The sequence below is a fragment of the Eurosta solidaginis genome, chromosome 2, assembly GCF_040869045.1.
Source record: "Eurosta solidaginis isolate ZX-2024a chromosome 2, ASM4086904v1, whole genome shotgun sequence".
Classification (NCBI taxonomy): Eukaryota; Metazoa; Arthropoda; class Insecta; order Diptera; family Tephritidae; genus Eurosta; species Eurosta solidaginis.
In genome coordinates this window covers 273008588-273035612 of record NC_090320.1, presented here as the reverse complement: position 1 = coordinate 273035612, position 27025 = coordinate 273008588, and positions in this window count along the sequence as shown.

Sequence of the window (27025 nt, the reverse complement as noted above, 5' to 3'; positions counted from 1 at the left end):
CCCTTTTAAAATACTCATTAACACCTTTCTTTTGATACCCATATTGTACAAACAAATTCTAGGGTCACCCCTGGTCTACCTTTATGGCGATATCTCGAAACGGCGTCCACCTATGGAATTAAGGATTACTCCCTTTTAAAATACTCATTAACACCTTTCTTTTAATACCTATATTGTACAAACAAATTCTATGGTCACCCCTGGTCCACCTTTATGGCGGTATCTCGAAACGGCGTCCACCTATGGAACTAAGGATTACTCCCTTTTAAAATACTCATTAACACCTTTCATTTGATACCCATATCGTACAAACGCATTCTAGAGTCAACCCTGATCCACCTTTATGGCTATATCCCTAAATGGCGTCCACCTATAGAACTATGGCCCACTCCCTCATAAAATACTCTTTAACACCTTTCATTTAATACCCATATCGTACAAACGCATTCTAGAGTCACCCCTGGTCCACCTTTATAGCGATATCTCGAAAAGGCGACCACCTATACAACAACCACCACTCCCTTTTAAAACCCTCATTAATACCTTTAATTTGATACCCATATCGTACAAACACATTCTAAAGTCACCCCTGGTCCACCTTTATGGCGATATTTCGAAACGGCGTCCACCTATAGAACTAAGGCCCACTCCCTTTTAAAATACTCATTAACACCTTTCTTTTGATGCCCATATTGTACAAACAAATTCTAGGGTATCCCCTGGTCCACCTATGTGGCGATATCTCGAAACGGCGTCCACCTATGGAACTAAGGATTACTCCCTTTTAAAATACTCATTAACACCTTTCATTTGATACCCATATCGTACAAACGCATTCTAGAGTCACCCCTGGTCCACCTTTATGGCGATATCTCGAAAAGGCGACCACCTGTACAACTACCACCTCTCCTTTTTAAACCCCTCATTAATACCTTTAATTTGATACCCATATCGTACAAACAAATTCTAGGGTCACACCTGGTACACCTTTATGGCGATATCTCGAAACGGTTTCCACCTCTGGAACTAAGCATCACTCCCTTTTAAAATACTCATTAACACCTTTCTTTTGATACCCATATTATACAAACAAATTCTAGGGTCACCCCTGGTCCACCCTTATGGCGATATCTCGAAACGGCGTCCACCTATGGAACTAAGGATTACTCCCTTTTAAAATACTCATTAACATCTTTCGTTTGATACCCATATTGTACAAAAGCATTCTAGGGTCACACCTGGTCCACCTTTATGGCGATATCTCGAAACGGCGTCCACCTGTGGAACTAAGCATCACTCCCTTTTAAAATACTCATTAACACCTTTCTTTTGATACCCATATTATACAAACAAATTCTAGGGTCACCCCTGGTCCACCTTTATGGCGATATCTCGAAACGGCGTCCACCTATGGAACTAAGGATTACTCCCTTTTAAAATACTCATTAACATCTTTCGTTTGATACCCATATTGTACAAAAGCATTATAGGGTCACAGCTGGTCCACCTTTATGGCGATATCTCGAAACGGCGTCCACCTATGGAACTAAGGATTACTCCGTTTTAAAATACTCATTAACATCTTTCGTTTGATACCCATATTGTACAAAAGCATTCTAGGGTCACACCTGGTCCACCTTTATGGCGATATCTCGAAGCGGCGTCCACCTATGGAACTAAGGATTACTCCGTTTTAAAATACTCATTAGCACCTTTCATTTGATACCCAAATCGTACAAACGCATTCTAGAGTCACCCCTGGTCCACCTTTATGGCGATATCCCGCAAAGGCGACCACCTATACAACTACCACCACTCCCTTTTAAAACCCTCCTTAATACCTTTAATTTGATACCCATATCGTACAAACGCATTCTAGAGTCACCCCTGGTCCACCTTTATGGCTATATCCCGAAAAGGCGACCACCTATACAACTACCACCACTCCCTTTTAAAACCCTCCTTAATACCTTTAATTTGATACCCATATCGTACAAACAAATTCTAGGGTCGCCCCTGGTCCACCTTTATGGCGATATCACGAAACGGCGTCCACCTATGGAACTAATGATTACTCCCTTTTAAAATACTCATTAACACCTTTCTTTTGATACCCATATTGTACAAACAAATTCTAGGGTCGCCCCTGGTCCACCTTTATGGCGATATCTCGAAACGGCGTCCACCTATGGAACTAAGGATTACTTCCTTTTAAAATACTCATTAACACCTTTCTTTTGATACCCATATTGTACAAACAAATTCTAGGGTCACCTCTGGTCCACCTTTATGGCGATATCTCGAAACGGCGTCCACCTATGGAACTAAGGATTACTCCCTTTTAAAATACTCATTAACACCTTTCTTTTGATACCCATATTGTACAAACAAATTCTAGGGTCACCTCTGGTCCACCTTTATGGCGATATCTCGAAACGGCGTCCACCTATGGAACTAAGGATTACTCCGTTTTAAAATACTCATTAACACCTTTCTTTTGATACCCATATTGTACAAACAAATTCTAGGGTCACCTCTGGTCCACCTTTATGGCGATATCTCGAAACGGCGTCCACCTATGGAACTAAGGATTACTCCCTTTTAAAATACTCATTAACACCTTTCTTTTGATACCCATATTGTACAAACAAATTCTAGGGTCACCTCTGGTCCACCTTTATGGCGATATCTCGAAACGGCGTCCACCTATGGAACTAAGGATTACTCCCTTTTAAAATACTCATTAACACCTTTCTTTTGATACCCATATTGTACAAACAAATTCTAGGGTCACCCCTGGTCCACCTTTATGGCGGTATCTCGAAACGGCGTCCACCTATGGAACTAAGGATATATCCCTTTTAAAATACTCATTAACATCTTTCATTTGATACCCATATCGTACAAACGCATTCTAGAGTCAACCCTGATCCACCTTTATGGCTATATCCCGAAAAGGCGACCACCTATACAACTACCACCACTCCCTTTTAAAACCCTCCTTAATACCTTTAATTTGATACCCATATCGTACAAACAAATTCTAGGGTCGCCCCTGGTCCACCTTTATGGCGATATCTCGAAACGGCGTCCACCTATGGAACTAAGGATTACTCCCTTTTAAAATACTCATTAACACCTTTCTTTTGATACCCATATTGTACAAACAAATTCTAGGGTCACCTCTGGTCCACCTTTATGGCGGTATCTCGAAACGGCGTCCACCTATGGAACTAAGGATATAACCCTTTTAAAATACTCATTAACATCTTTCATTTGATACCCATATCGTACAAACGCATTCTAGAGTCAACCCTGATCCACCTTTAAGGCTATATCCCGAAAAGGCGACCACCTACACAACTACCACCACTCCCTTTTAAAACCCTCCTTAATACCTTTAATTTGATACCCATATCGTACAAACAAATTCTAGGGTCGCCCCTGGTCCACCTTTATGGCGATATCACGAAACGGCGTCCACCTATGGAACTAAGGATTACTCCCTTTTAAAATACTCATTAACACCTTTCTTTTGATACCCATATTGTACAAACAAATTCTAGGGTCACCCCTGGTCCACCTTTATGGCGGTATCTCGAAACGGCGTCCACCTATGGAACTAAGGATATATCCCTTTTAAAATACTCATTAACATCTTTCATTTGATACCCATATCGTACAAACGCATTCTAGAGTCACCCCTGGTCCACCTTTATGGCTATATCCCGAAAAGGCGACCACCTATACAACTACCACCACTCCCTTTTAAAACCCTCCTTAATACCTTTAATTTGATACCCATATCGTACAAACAAATTCTAGGGTCGCCCCTGGTCCACCTTTATGGCGATATCTCGAAACGGCGTCCACCTATGGAACTAAGGATTACTCCCTTTTAAAATACTCATTAACATCTTTCGTTTGATACCCATATTGTACAAACAAATTCTAGGGTCGCCCCTGGTCCACCTTTATGGCGATATCTCGAAACGGCGTCCACCTATGGAACTAAGGATTACTCCCTTTTAAAATACTCATTAACACCTTTCTTTTGATACCCATATTGTACAAACAAATTCTAGGGTCACCTCTGGTCCACCTTTATGGCGATATCTCGAAACGGCGCCCACCTATGGAACTAAGGATTACTCCCTTTTAAAATACTCATTAACACCTTTCTTTTGATACCCATATTGTACAAACAAATTCTAGGGTCACCTCTGGTCCACCTTTATGGCGATATCTCGAAACGGCGTCCACCTATGGAACTAAGGATTACTCCGTTTTAAAATACTCATTAACACCTTTCTTTTGATACCCATATTGTACAAACAAATTCTAGGGTCACCTCTGGTCCACCTTTATGGCGATATCTCGAAACGGCGTCCACCTATGGAACTAAGGATTACTCCCTTTTAAAATACTCATTAACACCTTTCTTTTGATACCCATATTGTACAAACAAATTCTAGGGTCGCCCCTGGTCCACCTTTATGGCGATATCTCGAAACGGCGTCCACCTATGGAACTAAGCATCACTCCCTTTTAAAATACTCATTAACACCTTTCTTTTGATACCCATATTATACAAAAAAAATTCTAGGGTCGCCCCTGGTCCACCTTTATGGCGATATCTCGAAACGGCGTCCACCTATGGAACTAAGGATTACTCCCTTTTAAAGTACTCATTAACACCTTTCTTTTGATACCCATATTGTACAAACAAATTCTAGGGTCACCTCTGGTCCACCTTTATGGCGATATCTCGAAACGGCGTCCACCTATGGAACTAAGCATCACTCCCTTTTAAAATACTCATCAACACCTTTCTTTTGATACCCATATTATACAAACAAATTCTAGGGTCGCCCCTGGTCCACCTTTATGGCGATATCTCGAAACGGCGTCCACCTATGGAACTAAGGATTACTCCCTTTTAAAATACTCATTAACACCTTTCTTTTGATACCCATATTGTACATCAAATTCTAGGGTCACCTCTGGTCCACCTTTATGGCGATATCTCGAAACGGCGTCCACCTATGGAACTAAGGATTACTCCGTTTTAAAATACTCATTAGCACCTTTCATTTGATGCCCAAATCGTACAAACGCATTCTAGAGTCACCCCTGGTCCACCTTTATGGCGATATCCCGAAAAGGCGACCACCTATACAACTACCACCACTCCCTTTTAAAACCCTCCTTAATACCTTTAATTTGATACCCATATCGTACAAACAAATTCTGGGGTCGCCCCTGGTCCACCTTTATGGCGATATCTCGAAACGGCGTCCACCTATGGAACTAAGGATTACTCCCTTTTAAAATACTCATTAACACCTTTCTTTTGATACCCATATTGTTCAAACAAATTCTAGGGTCACCCCTGGTCCACCTTTATGGCGGTATCTCGAAACGGCGTCCACCTATGGAACTAAGGATATATCCCTTTTAAAATACTCATTAACATCTTTCATTTGATACCCATATCGTACAAACGCATTCTAGAGTCAACCCTGATCCACCTTTATGGCTATATCCCTAAATAGCGTTCACCTATAGAACTATGGCCCACTCCCTCATAAAATACTCTTTAAGACCTTTCATTTGATATCCATATTGTACAAACAAATTCTAGAGTCAACCCTGATCCACTTTTATGGCGATATCCCTAAATGGCGTCCACCTATAGAACTATGGCCCACTCCTTCATAAAATACTCTTTAATGCTTTTCATTTGATACACATGTCATACAAACACATTCCAGGGTTTCCCTCGGTTCATTTTCCTACAAGGTTATTTTCCCTTATGTTGTCACCATATCTCTCAACTGAGTATGTAATGTTCGGTTACACCCGAACTTAACCTTCCTTACTTGTTTATCATACTTTTATAGTCGCGCGAGTCAATAATTTCTCAAAGTTTTATCCTCTTTTAATTTGCTGGGGAAAACGCAAGTAGCCCATAAATAGTTATATACTTTTCGGCTCATATTTCACTTTAACTCCATCAAAGTGGTGTATTAAAAATTCAACCAAACCCTACCTTATACGTTTCGCTTAAACTCTTTGTATTTCCACTGCCGGCCACTATTCATATAACACAAATTGTTACGTAGGCGTTGATGCGTTCATCCATAACCTTATGACCCTCTTACTTATTGCTTTTTACTAGCCAGACGCCGTACCTCCTTGACAACCCTAAGCATTGAACATGAAATAATTATTTATTGTTAATCATTTTCTTTGTCTGTAATATTCGCATTCTTCCAGCTGCTATACTACTGGATCTGAATTCAGTATTATCCATTCACTACCTTTTTTTGTATCTTCTTTACCCGTTAGACTTATCTCTGTTTCTGAGTCCGCTTCTTCATAGTCATAGCGTTTATTCCAATGAAGAGTGCGAACATTGTTGATTTTTATGCTGTTCTGTCATTTATTTTATTCACTTTTATTTACTTATTTCTGTTGCAGACTACGATAGTTTTGACATCTACAGCACTAGCAACGTATCAGAAAAGCATTGATGCAAGAACACTAACAAAATCGCTAAGATAGCAACATCAACAAGACTGCCGTAGGTGTGTAATCATCATTAACCGTATCCAACCCCATATGCCAGAAACAGCACGGCCATCATCGCCATCATCATCATCATCATTATGGCAACGTACATCGTCTGCATCGTCAGCAAAACTAATGGCCTATAAAAGAATCAATTTTCAATTCGTTTAGGCTGTCGCCTTCAGACTAAGACAGCTACAAACACATACACGTGTATGTGTAGATACATTTCTATCGAGGACAGCATGCGCGTTTCGTCTATTGAAGGTCTTTCTGGCAATCGATGTTTAATGCTTTGAATAAAGTCTCTCAATCGATTACTACAGTCTGCTGCGCCATTCTTATTAAACCGTTACTTTCTACAAAATATATTTTTCTGTTTGACTAGAATAATAAACATTTTGATACTCGCATTTTTTTCGAAGTCCTTTGATACAAAGTTTTTAAAGGACAATTTTGATAAAACGAGCAAGTTTTTACAAATAATAAAATATCCATCGCTTCTGAGATTCTCTTTTGAGCTGGGTTTGGTAGCTTAATCCTTGAAACAGTAGATGCCTCTAAGGATTACTTGGAGCTGTCTGGCTCTCATCTACGATAACCTCTTGGAGTCAAGCTATGTTTTCAAGTCTATAGGTATGGTCAAAATTAGCTTCATTGTTTCATATGTTTTCTGAGGATTTCAGACTGATCAGACTGACCTCGTTTCTTTTAAGTGTACAGGAGTGCCTGATCGATCTATGCATACTAAGTAGGATTCCTCAATACCGATCATTGGCATCGCAACATGCATACTGTATTGGCAAATCTATGGAGCCAGCCCTCCATTCAGTTCCTAAACTGAAAATAGGCATTTCCCCTGTTTTTAGCTTCATAACTTTTAACCATGAGGGATGAGTGGAGTGGGAAATATGTTTGGTGCATGAGTTTAGTGAGCTTGTTTACGGATGGGTGAAAGCTAAATGAGAAGATACACGGTGCGCATACTGGCAAAGTAGCTTAAATTTAGCCAAAAATTTATGCTGCCCGACTTATGCATCGTCTTTCAAGTAAAAGTCGCTGCTGTAAAGTAGGCTGTGCACAGGATGGTATCCAGCGTTTCATGTGCTAGGGAGTTTAACATCTACTCGGAAAAATTATTTGGGTGGCAGTGTATAACGACATCTCTGGTAACTGTCATTTGGGTCTCCAACTCAAACTGGTATGGGCAAATAGGAGGTGGAGGCCAGTAGAAACTTTGGACACCGTTCTCCACTTGGAGTCAACTTCCTAAAAGATAAACCTTGGGTAAGCTCTGCTAACTCTGGGCCGCAGCTAACTCTTGCCAAGTCTCGACATCCTTCTTGCCGGTTATATATAACTTACGCTTAACGTGATTACTAGGGTTTTACAAGAACCATCTCTTTAGAGTGATTGGTGGGTTGACAGGGCACTGCCTTATATAAATCCATGCAGTGCAGCTCAGCATTTTGGAAAATTCTTATTATTTCAGTTGCATCGAGGACGACGAGGTGGAGTCACTTCATGATTAATTGTCCAGCTTTTACAAGGACAATGTGTTAATATCTCGGTAGAGATGTATTTCGGGGATCGATGTTTTTCTAATGGGGAAGTAAAGTTGGTTAAATAAATAAATATTATTGCTAATTTCTGTTAATTAATGTCGCAGCACAACTGTCCATAAAAGACTTCAAGTGAGCTACTTCCACCCATCATCGAATTTTAATATAATAAATAAATTATCATACGAGCCGGACCCGTGCGCATTTTCTGCAACAAATATAAAACACTCATATCAAATATCAACAAAAATCAGCTGTTCTATCAATCACACATCCATTAACTTACACGCGCTTGCGCTGCCATCTGGCGAATGTTAGCAAATGCCGGTTATCAATACAATATCTTTAAACTTATATGCGCTTGTGCTGCCATCTGCCATATGTGAGCAACTGCCGGCAATGCAGTGTTAGTTCTAATCAAATATTCACAATAGTGCCTTAGTACAATAGATTTCTTTGTGTGCTCACAATCTAATAGAAGAATGTATTAGTTTTTAAAGAAAGCTTCACGCTCCCCGTTTCAACTACTTACTTACTTAATTAATTGACCCTTAATCGTCGTTATAACCATCCCACATATCGTGCCAGTCATTCCTTCGCTCCGCCAACCGGCGCCAATTGGTCACGCCAAGGGATTTTTAATCGTTTTCCACCTGCTCATTCCAGCGGAGTGAAGGCGGCCCTCTTCCTTTGCTTCCATAGGCGGGTTCCGATAGAAACACTTTCTTAGCCGGAGCGTCATCTTTCATTCGCATAACATGGCCTACCCAGCGCAGCCGCTGCGTTTTCATTCGCTGGACTATGTTGATGTATGCGTATAGCTCGTACAGCTCATTGTTAAATCTTCTTCGGTACTCGCCATCATCAACGCGTAGAGGTTCATAAATTTTCGAAGAAAAACTTTCCTCTCATCCTGTTTCAATTACAATCGCTTTAAATAACAAAACTCCAACTTTTGTTACACAAAAGCGACATTATTTTATTGAGGGTTAATCAGCAGCGGCAGCATATCTTCAGTGTTGTAGCAACTTAATTCTTAAAAGCTGTCATTATTTATTTCTCTTTCATATACATACATAGAAACTTAATTATTTCAACTCTTTATTATGTTTGTTATAGAAACCTATGTTATCGATAAATTTGCTTTGGCTACTGAAAAGTTTATAGCCAGATTATTAGCAGAAATAACGGATATCGCTTTCTGATAGTAAAAAGTGGTTAATGGGTTTTAACTTGTTGACATGAACAATGTGTTGGTTGGCACTTTATAATAGAGTGAGTATAATACAGTGATATAATAAAGTTAACAATATGTGGGCTAAAAGGTTAACGAGATGTGAAATACAAATACATAATTTTGAAAATTTGTGTTTGTCCAAAAACATCAAATTAACTTCTTGGATATCCCTCTGCAGCGACACAGATATGCTGCTTATGGCTGATTTTCTTTTTGTTGTAGCGATAAGGATACTCGCTGAAGAACTTGGAGAGTGCTATTGATGTTGATGGTCCTTAGCCGGATGCAGATCCGGTACGTTCCGGTAAAAAGCACCATTAGGTACTAGGCCGACCATCTCGGGAACGATTTGGTATGACCACATGAAACCTTCTAGGCCATACCGCCCTCCCACCCCCTAGATCCATAAGGAACTTAGGTTTGCCAGAACCTCGGCTGTCAAACAAACAGGATTCGCCACGGGTAGGTGAGGTTGAAAATGGGGTTGCGCTGGCAACCCCTTGAATCAATTTGGTAGTTTAGTTGCCTTTTACGACAGGCCGTGGGTATATTCTAAGCCCCCTAACCCGCTGGGGTTTGCTAGTAAATGAAGCAGCTATGATATCCAAAAAGAAAAGACGCACTACAGAACACGTGAAATCACAATGCAATAATGGCAGCTTAAATGGTATCACTACACAAAGGGTAGCTGGACATATCGGTGCATCCCCGGCATGAAGTGTCTCGAACGCGCTGCGAAGTGTACTTTTACGTAACACAGTTCCGTATGTTTATGGAAAAGAGCATATACGACCACCGCGGTGGCGAAACAACAGAGGATGTATTCCCGATGCTAAACTGCAAAGCATATTTCATCATATATTCCAAAGTAACTTAATATGAACGGCATGTTGTTATATCATCGTAGGAGTAATGAGGTTGCTAAGAAGCCTAGAAAAGCAAATCCACATTAGATGAGATAATTTTACCATCTATCCGCAAAAAGAAATAGTTCGATACCCTTTGCAATAAGTAAGGCTGACAACAGGGTGCTAATCTACCGTAAAACGATTGGCTATTTTGGAAAACATTTTTTATTTCAGCACAACCTTGCTATTCTGGCTACACATTTTCGGTCGTCCGTTAAACAGTTTGGTAGGAAACTTAACTGTTAGGCTAGACCGAACTTCCACCTCCGCTGGCAAATAAGTAATATTAATAATTAATTGTTCCTTGCTCAATCTTCAAGGAATCAAAATGTTATGAAGAATCAGCCTTCTTACAATCATATGTTGCTAAGATCCAGTGTACACGTATGGCTTAAATCTCATTACAGCGACTTTAGACCTGGTAAGTATAACATCCAACAAAATATTACAGCGTAGCAAATATAAGACAAACCGCATTAAAAAAGATTCAAGATGACTCCATTCCTCTTTATCAAATGTCACTTTCGATCTGCTATGTAAGTCCTCAAGTTCTAGAGTTCCCTCTCCCTATAAATATCTATATGCAGACAACATTAGAAAAGTTGGTTGTGAAAATATTTGATATAAGCTTTATGGATTGGCACCGGTTAGAAGCCGAAACAGTTTTATGGTAAACCGTGTCAAGCAAAAAGAAAAAAATAGTACCATAAAGATGATAAAGGAAATGCCCGAGCTCCGAAAATATTCTCACCAATGCCAACCTATAAAAGCAGAGTAAGAGGAACAAGTAGAGAATATTTTAGTTGAAGACTATTATACATTCGCCCTATAAAAATTAACAAAATCAGTTAGCGACCACGCCCACTTTACAATCAATATCCAAATTGCACGAAATGGGCCAAATTCGTAATAAAAAAAAAAAAATTTACAAAACAAATTAGTTGACTTTTGCCGAAAACTAAAAATTGGTAAAATTCTGGAAAATGGGCATAGAATCTCCCATATTTAGAGGAAGAAAATTTAAAATTTTGTAAGCAGTTAATAATACTTTGCAACTTGGAGAATTATATATCTTATACTATATTTAGATGGAAGGAAGATTAGCTAACGACCACGCCTACTTTTTAATAAAAGTTGCTTAAAGTTTTAACTTTTATCCGAGGCTTGTTGGTGTATGGAGTATGGAGTATGGATTTACGTGGCGGGTCCCAAGCCCAGCGCACAATCCGCCCAGCGGAGGTGAGAATATTACTTGCACATTTATATAGCGAGCCGCTTGCTGAGTCAGCGCATACGCGTCTTGGCATCCACGGTACTGTTGGCAGCCATAATTTTGAAATAGTAAAAGACTTCGTTTATTTGGGAACCAGCATCAACACCAGCAACAACATCAGTACTGAAATCAAGCGAAGAATCAATCTTGCCAATAAATGCTACTTTGGACTAGGTAGGCAATTGAAAAGTAAAGTCCTCTCTCGGCGAACGAAAATCATACTCTATAAGTCACTTATCGTACAACAGCAGATGAAGCGGCTTTGGGAGTGTTCGAGAGAAAAGTTCTTCGAAAGATTTGTGGACCTCTACGCATTGGCGGTGGCGAGTACCGAAGATTTAATGATGAGCTGTATGAGCTATGCGCAGACATCAACATAGTCCAGCGAATTAAAACGCAGCGGCTGCGTTGGCTAGGCCATGTTATGCGAATGAAAGAAGATGCACCGGCCAAGAAAGTTTTCTAATGGAACCCGCCTATGGAAGCAGAGGCAGAGGGCGGCTCCCACTCCGTTGGAAGGACCAGGTGGAAAACGATTTAAACTCCCTTTTTGTGACCAATTGGCGCCGGTTGAAGGGTCGAAGGAGCGATTGGCGCCCCTTGTTGGACGGCCATAACCGTTAAGACGGTTAAGCGCCAATTAAGTAAGTAAATAAGTAAAGTTTTAACTATCTAAAAATCAGCAATATATTTATGACACACAACCACATTAGCATTATAGATTTGTTATTGCAAAGTACGAAAATTTTAAAAATATTTTAAATAGTTCTGGAATACACACAAAACATTCAATACAAAAGTCGAACAAATGTGGCAAAAGAGACTTAATAAAAACATTGTTTGCATGTGTATAAGTAGACTATTCCAGCTATAGGGCCAGATTATGTATGACGCCTTAACACTTTGCGTCGCAGTTACTCACATTCACAGTCATAACTATATACTAAAATAATTTCATAAAGTCATTCAAGTTTACTGCAACTCACTGAAGTGAATGAATGAATGCTCTTATATGCATGCATAAATTACCTTGGAAGAAAAAAAATGTCAGACGTTCGCTCTTAAATTAGAAGCCTACGCTGGGAAGATTGCGGAGTATGTTTTTTTTTTTTTTTACGTCATAATTTTTTTAATTTTTCCGAGACCCTCTCGTCACTATCTTAAAATTTAAGGGCGGACCCTTGCAAATTTTTTATATCGTATTTGGACGAACTTAGTCCAATATGTATATGAAAGTACGCGTTGGGTAAAGGAAATATATATTGTCAGCAAATGGTCGATTACCCAATAAAAATGTTGAATTTAGAACAAGTGATAGAACCGTTATTCTCAACATATTGCAACTTACACACTCTGCAAAATCAGCTGAAAGACTTGAGTGACATACATTTATATTGCAAACATTTTATATGGAGAAATATTTTATGATCTTCCTCTTCCTTTCCCCTCAAAAGGATAAAATTATTTGACCTTTACGCATTTTATTGGCAAAAAAAATTTCGCTCAAACAAATTGGACAGAGTAAAAGGAAAGTAGCAGTAGAACAATAAAAAAAATCATATTTTTATGACTTTCACCAATACGACATTTAAGATTTTATGATATCAAACTAATTCTTGATATAACTCGCCATAAACTTGATTACATATGACATACACACATAATAAAAAAAAAAATAAATAAATAGAAGGCGTGATAACCTCCGAAGAGATCTAAGGCCGAGCTTCTCTTCCAATTTGCGTCGCGCTCCTCTTGATTTTCCCTACAAATTGGCCGGACGGGACCTATATGTTTTATGCCGACTCCGAACGGCATCTGCAAGGCAGATGTATTTTCACTGAGAGCTTTTCATGGCAGACATACACCTGGAGCGCTTGCCAAACACTGCCGAGGGGCGATCCCGCTTAGAAAAATTTTCTTCTAATTGAAAAACTTTATTTCGAAAATTTTGATGTTGGTTTGCCCGGGGTGTGAACCCAGGGCATACGGTGTGGTAGGCGGAGCACACTACCATCACACCACGGTGGCCACGATACATATATACATGTATTCGTATAAGAGTACTATCAAAGCAACAATGAAAACGCTGAACATAGAAAAGTAAACAAGCAAAGCAACAAGCAACAATAAACCAATTGATAAGGAAGTGAACAGTTTTCTGCAACTCATACGAATTGCCAACAAATTTGATGTCATAAAGTGTAATACGACTAAATCCATATTTTTATATCAAATATACAAAGTGAGGGGATGAGCGCAAATAAGAATGCGGCAGGAGGAGGTGCTAGTACAAGGGTCACTTTAATGCAGCATCATAACAAGAGCTAGTCAGAGCAAATTGTAAGAAAACAAATAACAGCAATAACAATGTATGTGCTTTGGCTTACGCTTGAGTAATAAAAAAATTTATCAGCAGAACAAAATCAAAGGATAACAATTTCCTGTTCGGTAGACAATTTGCTGACCCACAGCAAGTGAGATGAAGCAAGAAACTATGGAAGTGCATATTTCCTCGAAAAGCATTGTACAGTACGAGCGAATAATATTAACAATGACAAAGTGAGCCAAGCGATGCAGATAAGGAAAAAACCGAAGTTAAAAATTGCAAGGCTATGTTGGGCGAATGAAAAATTAAGCTTTAGCCCATGAGGCTTCTTAGTGGCACCCATTTCGGCCACCACAGGAAGAGACATAACCCAAGTCCGTGGGTTGAAAGGACCAAATGGAGCGCGATGGGTTTCCTTGTTTTTTTCCCATTCGCCCCATATAGTGATATGGAGAAAGAAATAACGGGCTATGTTGGACGGCCGAAGTTGCTTAAGCGATTAAATGCCAATTTGAGAAGTAGGTTAATTTTACAAACTGCTTTAGAAGTCCTCAACTGATTGGTCTTCATACACCTCTAATATATTTCATGTGGATCTATGCAGTTGATTCTGCGTAAGGAACAGACGAGCAACTCAATAGCTAACATACGGAGTTAAGCTCGTTTGGGCACATTGCACTGATGTTTCAAAATGGTAATAGCGAACACCACTGAAGGCATTGAGCTAAACTTCCTTTAAAAATTCTTAAAGTTGGGCCTACAAAGTAAACCCCTAAAATAGAAACTAACTCACCGATTTCTGAAATATCTAAAAATTAAGTTTTTGAAAGTTTGTATTCATAGCTACGAATGTACGCAATATCGGGTTATGGCGGCAAGAAGTACCATTGTGTGAGTCGTAAACTAACTGCCTTTCTTATATTTGGCTTAAGAATTGGTTCTTCGTTCTTGATTTCAGCACTCGTTGAGCGCCTTACAATTGTTCAAGTAGAACGGTTTAAAATAAATGTATTAAAATAAAAAATGTAAGGCGCGATAACCTCCAATGAGATTCCAATTTGCGTCGCGCTCCTTTTTAATTTTTTCTACAAATATGCGGAACAAGACCAACTCGTTTTTTTATGCCGACACCGAATGGGCATCTGCAAGGCAGATGAGTTTTCACTGAGTGCTTTTCATGACAGAAATACACTAAGAGTGCTTGACCAACGCTGCCGAGGGGCGACCCCGCTTAGAAAATTTTCCTCTAATTGAAAGAAACAAGGCTTTCGAAAATTTTGATGTTGCTTTGCCCCGGGCGTGAACCCAGGTGTGGTAGGCGGAGCACGCTACCATCCACGGCGGCCGGCATGTGCGAAATATAGTGAAGACAGAGCATACACATTCACCACAGAAACATTTGTTACGCTCGTCTTTTTATACCAGAGTTGAGCACAGTGCACCAAATTATCAATTCCATATGTAGGCGGACCTACACATTTTATTACAACTCATCAAAGTTTTCAGCCGAGCATAGTTGAGCACCACTAGAATGGACGCCAGCGAGACTCGACGCCCCCTCATGATATCCGGCTTTATCACGTTGGATTATAATTCCTTTAAGGTGGCTTTGCGAAAAAAGGTCGGTAAATTGATGCCTCGGACCGAACTATCTTAGACTCGACGCCCCCTCATGACATCCGGTTATCACGTTGGATTATAATTCCTTTAAGGCGGCTTTGCGAAAAAAGGTCGGTATATTGATGCCTCGGACCGAACTATCTTAGAGCGGTCTGCCTGCTCTCACTATGACTTAGACTTACGCGGTTAAAAACCGACAGGATTTGATTGGAGTCGGACGTAAAGTCAAATGTTGTAGTTCCGTTTAATATTTTCCTTGGGTTTTCGCACATCGCGAAATAAAGGAAAGGAAAATCGCTGCCTCAACTTTTGTTCGCTTAGCCAAAATGTTGACTATTCGGAAGTAATAATCTACTGACGCAATATGTAGGAGCACATATCATTGTCTCTCTTTTATTGCATGTAAATATTGTTAACCTGGGTCGATTTGTATGGACGAAAGTTAACCGATATTGCGCCATAGGATTTGGGTTCAGGAAAAAAAGTTCCACTAAGCATACCCAAGAAAATAATTTTCGAGCCTGCGAATTTTTTTTTTTTTTTTTTGTTTTTTTTTTATTTTTAAGGTTTTTTCATGACCTACTAAAAAATATATCTTTTTTTTTTTTTCAAAAAACTGTTATCGCCAAAGGTTTTAGCGGACATTTTTGGGTCGGACAGGATATACATAAAAAAAAATGTTTAGTAGGTCATGAAAAAAACCTTAAAAATCAAAAAACAAACAAAAAACAAAAAAAAAAAAAATTCGCAGGCATTATTTTTTTGGGTATGCGTAGTGGAACTTTTTTTCCTGAGCCCAAAACCTATCGAAAAATCGATGGCGCGATATCGGTTAATAAATCGATCCAGTCTAATGTATTGTCATTGTGGTAGTACGTACATTCATACTCTACATGCTTAATTACTTCCGCCGCTTTTGCCAGCAGAATGCTAAGTGATTATGAGCAAACAAGAATCTACATATCTAAATGTTTGTACATACAAACAAACATGAGAGCATGTGTAAACATCAGAAACCAGTAATTAGATAAAATGCCTTTATTTACTTATATAGGAGTCCATACTTTCAGATTTTCGTCTAATTCCATGCTGTTTTGCTAGTTGGTCAGTCGTTTACTTTCGTGCTTCCTTCATTTTGTTGTTGTTACATTTGATTGCTGCCCATTTTTATTGCCCCTTAGTTTTATGTTTCATCGCTGCGTTGAATGCTTGTAAGTATGTAAATATGTGCGTATGTTAAATGTGATTTCATACTTCTTCAGCAGCACTGGCATGCCTTGTCTGCTTGCGTAAGCGGGTTTTCTCTCATTAAAATGACATTAGACTCGTATCTTGATAGTTTTGTTATTTCGGCAAATGTTGATAAGGAATTTGCTTGGAACAGGTTTTTATTTTCTAAATATAACTTGCACGAATGTAATTGTATATGCCATTTATAAATCAGGGTGGGTCAATTTTGTTTGAGATATCGTACCTCCGCGGGTTATGGAGACTAAGAATATACGTTTATGCCACGTAAAAACGCTTTCTAATGAAACCAAGCAACAACCATTGAGAAAGAACAACCACCACAAACTTTTAATGAACTACGATTTAAAAGGCCTTGATTAGTGGACATGTACCTTGAATGTCCGAACTCTTTCAGGAGGATGTACCGATGCCCAGCTATCTTAGTTGATTGATGTGCTCTTCAAGGCAAATGCCGATATCGTTGCGATAGAGGAGGCACGATGGGCAGGACAAGGCAAAAGGCCGATAAGGTCTTGCGAAGTGTACTACAGTGGCCATATAAAAAAAGCGCAATCCGAAGCACAGGTGTTGGATTTTTGGTGGTATTTCAAGACTATGAAAGCGCTTCGCCGAAACCCGCCTCAAGGCAAAATTTTTCATTTCCTGGTGTGTATGCGCTTACGCATCAATAGACAATGCGTACAAAAAGGATAAGGAATCACTCTATGAGAAAATAGAAGAGATATTCGATTACTGCCTCCGCCATGATAATAATTCATGCTGGGCGACATTAACATGGGATAAGCAGGGAAAGGATCTTTGGGCCCACAGTCGGACAATTTAGCCTGCACGATGTAACATTCCCTAACGTATTGGGGCTGGTAGACTTCGCCTCGTCTCAAAACATGGTTATTTGCTGTATCAGGTGCCAGAATCAAAAGATATGCCAAGGTACTTGGCTGCCTCCTGATAGAAGAACACGAAACCAAATCAATCACGTTGTGTTCAACGGCAGTCATAGTTACAGTGTCCTGTACGTACGCCCTATTCGAGGTTTAAATATCGGCTTAGACTACTACCTTGTGACAGCCAAGGTACGTACACAAGGAAAGTTTGCTGTCTCAAAGCTGATCACGGAGGAGACAGCTGATGATTATTCAACTCGTCTTTCACACTGACTCACTGAATGCAATCCTCGACCTGATGATATGACCGAACCGATTAATTTTTCTCTCTCGTTATTCACCATGGTTGGTGATACTCTTATGCTTGATTACTGTAATACCCGAAATGATAACAGTGATCAGGTAACTGATGTATAGAGTATGCATTAGTTGTCAAGGGAACACTTCCTCTCATTGCACGCTATCGGTGGAGAAGACGTCCGCAATACGCCAAGCACCGATTACGGAAAGCTCTTCAGAAAAAGTGGCGAAGAGTTGGTAAAGTGCATCCATCAACTCCTTTGTAAAATATGGTCGGATGAATGCGTGGCTCCATATTGGTGTTTAAGTGCGATATGCCCAATCCGAGGCGATCTAGACACTCGCCATATTTTTCTGGACTTGAAAGCCTTTGATATCATGAAAAGAAGTTGCTTGTATTCTCATATGTTCGAATTTAAATTCCTTTAAAATTGTTTAAGCCCATGCTGAATTGGATCGACGAGTACCACTCCGAGCCATTTTAACCACACGTTGCTTCAGCCAAGGCGACTACCTTTTGTGCCATTTATTAAACCTAATGCTTTAGAAGATAATTCTGGCAGCAGAAGTAAACTATTCTAGCCGTTCATTGACCTTAATGAACGTGCTGTTAGTTCTCCCTTCTCTAGACTAGATAAAGAGGCTAAAAAGTAAGTCTTGTGGGAGATAGGGACAAGACGAAATACTTGCTGTCATTCAAGAAAGAGTCGACACATTTGCGGTTTGGCACTGTTAACGGATGTAAATTCTAGACTGTAGAGGACCTTGTCTATCTGGCAATCAGCATTCGCAACGAGTATGATGTCAGCTTAGACATGAAACGAAGAATACTCTTGCCAGCAAGTGCTATTTTGAACTAAGTAGGCAATTGAAAAGTAAAATCCTCTCTCGGCGAACAAAAATCGCTCTCTTCAAGTCGCTCATCACACTTGTCCTGGTGTATAGCTGGGAATCATGGACAGTGTTGAGTAGAGATGAAGCGGCTCTTTGAGTATTCGAGAGTATAATTTTGCGGAAGATTCTTGTCCCTTACGCCGACGACGAATATCCAAGGAGGTATAATGATGAGCTATATTAAAGACTAGATAAGAAGTTAGTTCAGCAAATAAAAAGGTCGATGCTTAGATCATAATATGCGAATGGACGAAGACGTTGTGGTCAATAAAGTATTTCAATCGATACCGTCGTTTTGAAGCAGAGGAAGGGGATAACTCCACTAAGTTTAAGGAGGCTGGTGGAGGATGACTTGACTTTCCTTAGTGCTCCCAATAAGCGTCAGTTATCGCCAAATATGGATATATGGCTGGATAAGTGCTAAAAGTGATCCTTTCTAAAAGGCACGGAACTCAAATTATAAAAAAAAAAAAAACAAGAAACTAATTCAATGCAAATAACCATAGAATGAGAATGAAGTTAGAGTATAAGGAAGCTTAGCCATTAGGGCCGATATGTGATGAGGAACGGCTTGGGAGAATCCGTAAAATCGAAAAAGTTTCTGGATAATTGTAAGATTGTTTCCGAACCATTTGTGAATTTATTTTGGGCCAATGCGGAACTGTTTCCAAACTATTTTCGGGATCCATTGTTAAATTGGGGACTAAATCGAAACTACTTTCGGGTTAATTGTTAGACAGTTTCGGAATATTTTTAGAAATATTTCACAATATTTCGCTTCCGGAAAGTTCTGTTTCAGAAATTGTTTCGAAATTTATTCGTTAACTATGCAGAATTTTCATTAATATCTGTTGAAACGATACCAAAAATTCACGCTCTATATAAATTGCGCCACCCTAATATATTCCAAGATATATATAAACCCCACATATCTACATTGCAGTGATTAAAGGCCAAACATTAAGATAATTTGTGGGCAAAAATTAATTAAAACATGTTTAATTAAACTATGTTTTGCACGACGACAACTGGATTAAGAAGAAGAGGCTTTAGTAGATTTCAAGTTCATCCAGATTAAATGATATTACTTTCAAACGCACTGTTCGAAAAGCTTAGTGAGTAGATTTTCTATCTCGCCCATATCAAGAATTTTCTTTATTCCCAAATTCAATTGTGGTCAATTGTAAACACGGTGCCGTCGTCAGACCATCATGTAGTCTCTTATAGATAGTGAGCTCTGAAAAAAATTATTTTACCAAGTTTTTATATACATATCTTATATATTATTTCTAATTGCTGTTTTTATGTACAGGTCCCTTTTTCGCTCTTATTTGGAATCCAAATCTATAAATAGAGTTTTGGTTGTAAAGATGGAGATTCGTGCTATAAGCGAGCTTTGCGCATTATTGGTCGTAGTGCTTTTGATTAGCTATATTTTATTAAAATGATTTGTTAAAAATAAACGATTGTGAGCACGCATATAAATCTATTTGTGCTATGGCACTATTGTGAATATTTGATTAAAACTAACACTGCATTACCGGCAGCTGATAACATTCGTAAGATGGCAGCACAAGCGCATGTAAGTTTATAGATGTTTGATTGATAGAACAGCTGATTTCTGTTGATACTTGATATGAGGGTTCGGCTAGTCTTATATACTACTAAATATAATTTGTGTACTTTAATGGCAATGTAATGTTAAAATAATATAAATATAGTTTAAAAAAACTAAAAAACACGCAAATACTGTGCCATTTTAGTATCCACAATCCACTTAGATATTTGATTGCCGTTTTTCAGTAAGTCTTACAGCTCCGGCTCACGCTCACTTCTCACGGGAATGCTCTGGATCATTGAGAGACTTGAGAAGCAGATGTCGTGAAATTTTCGCACACGTGAAATGTGATAGGCAGATGTCGCCGCTGTTTTTCATTTAACTCATACGGCGAAAGGCTAAGCAGCGACATCTATTTTTGAAAAAGTTGGTATATTAAAGGCCGCATTGCCAACCAAAAAAGAAGTAATTAACAAATTATCTGGCTTACAAATTGAACCAGATTTCTATCAGGATTTATCTGGCTCAAATCGTTGTTGTTGCATTTACATGCAAAATTATTTATCTGGCTCAGGATTTTGCCACCGGATGATAGCTGATGTTCACAGCACCGTAGTACAGAGGTTCGTGTACCCGCTTTTAAGCACAACTCGTTTTATAGCGAGTTATTAAACCTCCGCCGCGAGTCTTCAATAATTTCCGCTAGATGGGTCTAACTCTCTTTTGTGCGCCTAGCCTAGAGAGTTACAAACAAACATACATGCAAATGAAGCTAATATAAGTGTGTTAATGAGGAAACATATTGAAATTTTCGACTTTATTTGATTTTAATTTAAATTGACAGAGAAAAGACAGTTAAGTATTTGTGAAAACATTTTAATATCTCGTAATTCTCAAGAGACCAAAAAAATGATTATAAGGGGAGCAATGGTGTCTTCAACAATACAAAATGTACCAAAAATAATAACATTTTACAAATTCAAAAAATATACAAAATAAATAAGCAGCGCAGTTGAGCGGCAATAAACACAAAGCCACAAGCCATTATTCCCACACTAACAAGACAGCCACAACAACAAACACCAAAGCCATCAAAAGCCAGACAATAAACGGAGCAATTGCAGTCGCCATTTAACCAATATATGAGCATAGATTTTAACACCAACAACAAGTAAGGAAGGCTAAGTTCGGGTGTAACCGCACATTACATACTCGGTTGAGAGCTATGGAGACAAAATAAGGGAAAATCACCATGTAGGAAAATGAACCTAGGGTAACCCTGGAATGTGTTTGTATGACATGTGTATCAAATGAAAGGTGTTAATGAGTATTTCAAAAGGGAGTGGGCCTTAGTTCTATAGGTGGACGCCTTTTCGAGATATCGCCATAAAGGTGGACCAGGGTTGACTCTAGAATTTATTTGTACGATATGGGTATCAAACGAAAGGTGATAATGAGTATTTTAAAACGGAGTGGACCTTTGTTATATAGGTGGACGCCTTTTCCAGATATCGCCATAAAGGTGGACCAGGGGTGACTCTAGAATTCGTTTGTATGATATAGGTAACAAAGGAAAGGTGATAATGAGTATTTTAAAAGGGAGTGGACCTTAGTTCTATAGGTGGACGCCTTTTCGAGATATCGCCATAAAAGTGAGCCAGGGAGACTCTAGAATTTGTTTGTACAATACGCGTATCAAACGAAAGGTGTTAATGAGTATTCTAAAAGGGAGTGTGCCTTAGTTGTATAGGTGGGCGCCTTTTCGAGATATCGCCATAAAGGTGGACCAGGGGTGAATCTAGAATTCGTTTGTATGATATGGGTATCAAACGAAAGGTGATAATGAGTATTTTAAAACGGAGTGGACCTTTTTTATATAGGTGGACGCCTTTTCCAGATATCGTCATAAAGGTGGCCCAGGGACGACTCTATAATGTGATTGTAGGATATGGGTATCAAATTAAAGGTATTAATGAGGGTTTTAAAGATGTATATGTGAAGGCGTTTTCGAGATATCGACCAAAATGTGGACCAGGGTGACCCAGAACTTCACCTTTCGGGTACTGCTAATTTATTTATATATGTAATACCCCGAACAGTATTCCTGCCAAGATTCCAAGGGCTTTTGATTTCTCCCTGCAGAACTTTTTCATTTTCTTTTACTTAATATGGCAGGTGTCACACCCATTTTACAAAGTTTTTTTCTAAAGTTATATTTTGCGTCAATAAACCATGTTTCATCCCTTTTTTCATATTTAGTATAGAATTATGGAATTTTTTTAATTTTTCGTAATTTTCGAAATCAAAAAAGTTGGCGTGGTCATGGTCGGATTTCGGCCATTTTTTATACCAAGATAAAGTGATTTCAGATAAGTACGTGAACTGTGTTTAGTGAAGATATATCGATTTGTGCTCAAGTTATCGTATTGACGGCAGAGCGGAAGGACAGACCGTCGACTGTGTATAAAAACTGGGCGTGGCTTCAACCGATTTCGCCCTTTCTCACAGAAAACAGTTGTCGTCCTAGAATCTAGACCCCTACCAAATTTATGAAGGATTGGTAAATTTTTGTTCTACTTATGGCATTAAAAGTATCATCGGTAAATTAAATGAAAAAGGGCGTAACCACGCCCATTTTGAAATTTTCTTTTATTTTTGTATTTTGTTGCACCATATCATTACTGGAGTTGAATGTTGACATAATTTACTTATATACTGTAAAGATATTAAATTTTTTGTTAAAATTTGACTTTAAAACTTATTTTTTTTAAGTGGGCGTGGTCATTCTCCGATTTTGCTAATTTTTATTAAGCATACATATAGTAATAAGAGTAATGTTTCTGCGAAAATTCATAATGATATCTTCAACGACTGCCAAATTACAGCTTGCAAAACTTTTATATTATCTTCATATAAAAGTGGGCGGTGCCACGCCCATTGTCCAAAATTTTACTAGTTTTCTATTCTGCGTCATAATGGTTTGGTAATGAATTATCGCACTTTTTCGATTTTTCGAAATTTTCGATATCGAAAAAGTGGGCGTGGTTATTGTCCGATATCGTTCATTTTAAATACCGATCTGAGATGAGCGCCCAGGAACCTACATACCAAATTTCATCAAGATACCTCAAAATTTACTCAAGTTATCGTGTTAACGGACCGACGGACGGACGGACGAACATGGCTCAATCAAATTTTTTTTCGATACTGATGATTTTGATGTATGGAAGTCTATATCTATCTCGATTCCTTTATACCTGTACAACCAACCGTTATCCAATCAAAGTTATTATACTTTGTGAGCTCTGCTGAACTGAGTATAACAATAACGCCAGAATGTACTGGTGTAAGTAGACGGGGACTGCCTTTTTCACTTCAGCAAATATTTGTTTTAATTTGTTATTGTATTTTATTTGTTAACGTGCGCTGAGCTAAAATTACGAATAATTTGCATAAAGCGAAAACAAGCATTTTAATTTCAACAAAAATATGCACACATACAGCCAAGGCCACAGGAAATCCAACGAAGTATGAAGTACGTAAAAAAACTTAGTTGGGAAATACCCCGTAGCAGGTTGATGTTGTAAGTAAAATTATTTTAATGCATTTTGTGTTAAATATTGATGCGAGCAAAAAAGTTAGGTTGCGTTGAACTGGAAGAGGAAGTTGGAGGAGGACGAACTTACATATTCTGAATGAGTTCATGGTGTGATCAAAGGTTTGCTAAACACGACAATACTGAAAAAATTCTATTAAATATTTAAGACACGCCGCCATGAATAGTTCACTTGGTTAACAGTTTGTTCTGAAATCACATAATATAATAGTGGCATTAGCTACAGCTGATAGGGGAACTAATTCGTTGACAACATCCTATCCAGTTCGTCCTTAGTTGCAGAAACCTCCGCTTGGAAGACGCTGCAGTGATCAGGCGATCAAAAATAGTGGCATACATCGAACTTTTGACCGAAAACACCCCCTTCAAACTTCCTGTCCAACTTCGCCGCATCCGTGCACCAGATCACCAGTTAGTTAGCTCATATTTATTCTTCCGTCGCCATTTTTTCGAGGGGGTTGCTGTTCTGAAGCTTGTACAGGGGCAGTTGTTGGCACACAATAGTCTGCTGTGTCTTAAATGAATGCTAAAAGGCCGGAATGTTCTAGATGAGAAAGTTCGTAGACCATTTCACAAAACCTGATCATAGGCTAGGGCGTAGCCATCTTTCCCGCAAAATTCGGCGGATATATGTTCAGCATAAAATTCAATGCCAAAGTAGGTGTTGTTCTAAATGTACCACTGATACACACCAGCGTCGTATATTGTACTGGCACTAACATTTTAGTGATATTTACCGTGTTTAGGGCATCATACAGGAGCTTTAACCCATAGAGCAAGATCGGCTGGACTACCTTTAAAAAAAATCCATTGTACTAACTTTGGTGGGAGTCTCAAGCAATTACCGGTGGCTCCCTGCAGCAGTAAAAGGCGACCGGGCCTTTTTTCCTCTATACTATCTACGACATTTTCTTGTACAACATAGTTCACAGATACTTCCCTATTAGAAAGTACAACAATTTACCTCTGACAACAATGAATTTTTTTTTTTCCACCCTGCATACCTTTCTCTCGACTGTGGCCCTTGCAAACTCCGCTGCGACTGTTATTATTTTGCAAAAAAGTTTCCTAAAGAGTTCAAGTAGAGACCCCTCGGCCGATAGGCAATCAAGGATGTTACCAAGAGTTTTGCCAATGCAACCAACGTCGGCTTTATCGTAATTGCAACTAACACGACTGCAAGATATTGAAGGCCATGCATTGGATGTCCATTTTTTAATGCGCCGAAGAGATGCATAGAATGGAAAGAATGAAATACATTCACGGTACACCGGAGGCACTAAAAAAGGTGAAAGAATTGAAAAAGGTTATAATAAATAGAATTTATGTGCTGGTAGTTTAGAAGCACACCGAAGTAGCTGATGGACGAGGACAATATCAGAAACAGGAGCGCGTTACCCAAGAAGACCGCAATAGCTTAAGACACCCCTTCGTAGAATGAAACCCAGAAAATTCCCAAGGCGGCTGAAATTAATTGAGCTGCAAATAACTGTTATTGATATTGATATTTAGAGCGTTTGTTGCAAATGCACAACAAATATCTTGAAAAAAAAAAAATCCCACAAGATTTAAAACGGTAGTACTCGTTCTCACTTCGAAGGAAAACGGAAGCCTCAACACTCCATCCTTCTCACCGCCTACTATACGCGCTAGACACAGCAGAAAATATAAAATCTTCCAAAGCAACGCGTCGCGGTAGCAGTAGAAGATGATTAGTTATCATATATATTAACCTATTTTACACTGAGCTTATTTTTACTCAAACCATTCTTAGTTCAATATACCCGTTGATGTCATTTGAAGCATTTTAATACCTCTCTTAAAACGTACAGCACGAAGAGTTCGGTATCTGATATTTGCAAAGGATGGACGCTTGCAGAAGAAATGTGTGAACGTTTCCTTACAACCTTCTTGGCTGCACCTCTTCCACAATTCGTTGAAGGTTAATGCTATTCATTCTGCGTTTGGACCGGTGTCTTGTGATTGTGGCTGCCATCCTAAATATTTATTTCCTGAACAATTTTAGTAAATCACCAGTTTTTTTATTTTTGTTGTCCGACAAAATTCTTTAAGTGATCCCAAATTGGGTAATAACATCACTTTTAATTTATGCAAATAGTGATATCTAACGATGCACCGCTTTTGTTCCACTTTTTCGTTGCCGTCTTTATTCGCTTGATCCGGTACCCGGCATGTTAGAGTAATGCTCGTTAAGTTTGCTGCATTTCGCAGCGCCCTTTTACCGTTAATGACGGACTTATGGTGTTCTCCACCTGGAAGTAACAGGCTTTCTCTTTTCCTAATAACTCTGCTTGAAAGATTCTTACTGAGTTTGGAAAACGGATTGGGAGTAAGACTTCTAGGTGTTCGGAGAAAACCCCACTATCAACTTACTTACTTACTTAATTGGCACTTACCCGTCTAAACGATTGTGGCCGTCCAACAAGGCGCACCAGTCGCTCCTTCGCTCCGCCAACCAGCGCCAATTGGTAACACCAAGGGAGTTTAAATCGTTTTTCACCTGGTCCTCCCAACGGAGTGGGGGCTGCCCTCTACCTCTGCTTCCATAGGCGGGTTCCGATAGAAACACACGCATTCGGAGCATCATCTTTCATTCGCATAACATCGCCTAGCCAGCGCAGCCGCTGCGTTTTAATGCGCTGGACTATGTTTATGTCTGCGTATATTTCGTACAGCTCATCATTTAATCTTCTTCGGTACTCGCCATCGCCAACGCTTAGATGTCCATAAATCTTTCGAATAACTTTTCTCTCGAATACTCCCAAGATCAATCAGCCGGTTCACGGTGGGCTTCAATCTTTCGTACAATACACTTGAAAGGACCTTATATGCGATATTAAGAAGGCTGATTCCACGACAGTTCGTGCATTTTGAAGTATCCCCCTTCTTCTGGACCCCACCATCAACACCGCTCTTAATTTTGAACCCTATTGTTGTATGCTTGAGGCACTAGAACGCTCTCTTTAGATGCCGATTTATGTTCTATATATCTTGATAACCAA